This window comes from Ranitomeya variabilis, chromosome 4, assembly GCF_051348905.1.
Source record: "Ranitomeya variabilis isolate aRanVar5 chromosome 4, aRanVar5.hap1, whole genome shotgun sequence".
Classification (NCBI taxonomy): domain Eukaryota; kingdom Metazoa; phylum Chordata; class Amphibia; order Anura; family Dendrobatidae; genus Ranitomeya; species Ranitomeya variabilis.
The window spans coordinates 688,092,943-688,095,710 of record NC_135235.1 but is presented as its reverse complement, the minus strand read 5'-3'; the positions used below and the strand labels follow the sequence as shown (position 1 = coordinate 688,095,710).

General features: G+C 52.9%; 1 protein-coding gene across 1 annotated transcript in view; it reads left to right on the top strand.

The window, feature by feature from the left end:
* The window catches only part of LOC143767632 (uncharacterized), a 157,880-nt gene that overhangs the window by 94 nt on the left and 155,018 nt on the right, over positions 1-2,768 (top strand). The gene's annotated exons all lie outside the window — the stretch shown is intronic.

Here is a 2,768-nt window from a genome sequence, read left to right as displayed (position 1 = left end):
GTAGGTGCTGGGGATTCTCCATTACTGGGCGCGGGGAGGAGGGACATTAACCCCTTCAGCACTGAGGCTTTTTTTGGGTCTCTGTGTGGTGTGAACAGTGATGTAACACAGAGGCGTAGCTAGGGTTTTGGTTCGGGGGGGGGCGGGGGTGAAGCTTCTGAGTGGGCCCTAACCAGGTAACCGTGACTACAGCTGGGTGACGTCCCCTAATAGTGGAGGAGAACCTCAGCAGATGACCGCGCTGCTACTGAAGATAATCTCTATATAAAGACCAATATGGATATTACCGCCATATGGTCAGTGGTAGATACCAGCCCTACAGAACATATAACAGATCACAGCACAGTTATGGATAATGTCTTACCGCTGATGTTCTTTCTGATGGAATCGTTCACTTTTCCCGTCTTTTCCATCTGGCCCAGACCGACATGACAACTTCTTCCAGCCCAGACTTGGGTGCAGAGATTACAACAAAGACACATTTCACTTCTCATATTCCAGCCCCATCACCATCTATTCCCAACCTGCACAACCTCCTCATCCTGCTGATACCCCAATACTGAGCCGCTGCTGCCGTATGTGTCCCTATTACTGCACCTGATAACCCAATACTGAGCCGCTGCTGCCGTATGTGACCCTATTACTGCACCTGATACCCCAATACTGAGCCGCTGCTGCCGTATGTGTCCCTATTACTGCACCTGATACCCCAATACTGAGCCGCTGCTGCCGTATGTGTCCCTATTACTGCACCTGATACCCCAATACTGAGCCGCTGCTGCCGTATGTGACCCTATTACTGCCCCTGATACCCCAATACTGAGCCGCTGCTGCTGTATGTGACCCTATTACTGCCCCTGATACCCCAATACTGAGCCGCTGCTGCCGTATGTGTCCCTATTACTGCACCTGATACCCCAATACTGAGCCGCTGCTGCCGTATGTGACCCTATTACTGCCCCTGATACCCCAATACTGAGCCGCTGCTGCCGTATGTGTCCCTATTACTGCACCTGATACCCCAATACTGAGCCGCTGCTGCCGTATGTGACCCTATTACTGCCCCTGATACCCCAATACTGAGCCGCTGCTGCCGTATCTGTCCCTATTACTGCACCTGATACCCCAATACTGAGCCGCTGCTGCCGTATCTGTCCCTATTACTGCACCTGATACCCCAATACTGAGCCGCTGCTGCCATGTGTCCATATTACTGCACCTGATACCCCAATACTGAGCCGCAGCTGCCATATGTGACCCTATTACTGCCCCTGATACCCCAATACTGAGCCGCTGCTGCCGTATGTAACCCTATTACTGCACCTGATACCCCAATACTGAGCCGCTGCTGCCGTATGTGTCCCTATTACTGCACCTGATACCCCAATACTGAGCCGCTGCTGCCGTATGTGACCCTATTACTGCCCCTGATACCCCAATACTGAGCCGCTGCTGCTGTATGTGACCCTATTACTGCCCCTGATACCCCAATACTGAGCCGCTGCTGCCGTATGTGTCCCTATTACTGCACCTGATACCCCAATACTGAGCCGCTGCTGCCGTATGTGACCCTATTACTGCCCCTGATACCCCAATACTGAGCCGCTGCTGCCGTATGTGTCCCTATTACTGCACCTGATACCCCAATACTGAGCCGCTGCTGCCGTATGTGACCCTATTACTGCCCCTGATACCCCAATACTGAGCCGCTGCTGCCGTATCTGTCCCTATTACTGCACCTGATACCCCAATACTGAGCCGCTGCTGCCGTATCTGTCCCTATTACTGCACCTGATACCCCAATACTGAGCCGCTGCTGCCATGTGTCCATATTACTGCACCTGATACCCCAATACTGAGCCGCAGCTGCCATATGTGACCCTATTACTGCCCCTGATACCCCAATACTGAGCCGCTGCTGCCGTATGTGTCCCTATTACTGCACCTGATACCCCAATACTGAGCCGCTGCTGCCATGTGTGTCCCTATTACTGCCCCTGATACCCCAATACTGAGCCGCTTCTCCCGTATGTGTCCCTATTACTGCCCCTGATACCCCAATACTGAGCCGCTTCTCCCGTATGTCACCCTATTACTGCACCTGATACCCCAATACTGAGCCGCTGCTGCCGTATGTGTCCCTATTACTGCCCCTGATACCCCAATACTGAGCCGCTGCTGCCGTATGTGTCCCTATTACTGCACCTGATACCCCAATACTGAGCCGCTGCTGCCGTATGTGTCCCTATTACAGTACCTGATACCCCAATACTGAGCCGCTGCTGCCATATGTGACCCTATTACTGCACCTGATACCCCAATACTGAGCCGCTGCTGCCGTATGTGTTCCTATTACTGCTCCTGATACCCCAATACCGAGCCGCTGCTGCCGTATGTGACCCTATTACTGCACTTGATACCCCAATACTGAGCCGCTGCTGCCGTATGTGACCCTATTACTGCACCTGATACCCCAATACTGAGCCGCTGCTGCCGTATGTGTCCCTATTACTTCATCTGATATCCTAATACTGAGCCGCTGCTGCCGTATGTGTCCCTATTACTGCCCCTGATACCCCAATACTGAGCTGCTGCTGCCGTATGTGTCCCTATTACTGCCCCTGATACCCCAATACTGAGCCACTGCTGCCGTATGTGTCCCTATTACTGCACCTGATACCCCAATACTGAGCCGCTGCTGCCGTATGTGTCCCTATTACTGCACCTGATACCCCAATACTGAGCCTCTGCTGCCGTATGTGACCGTA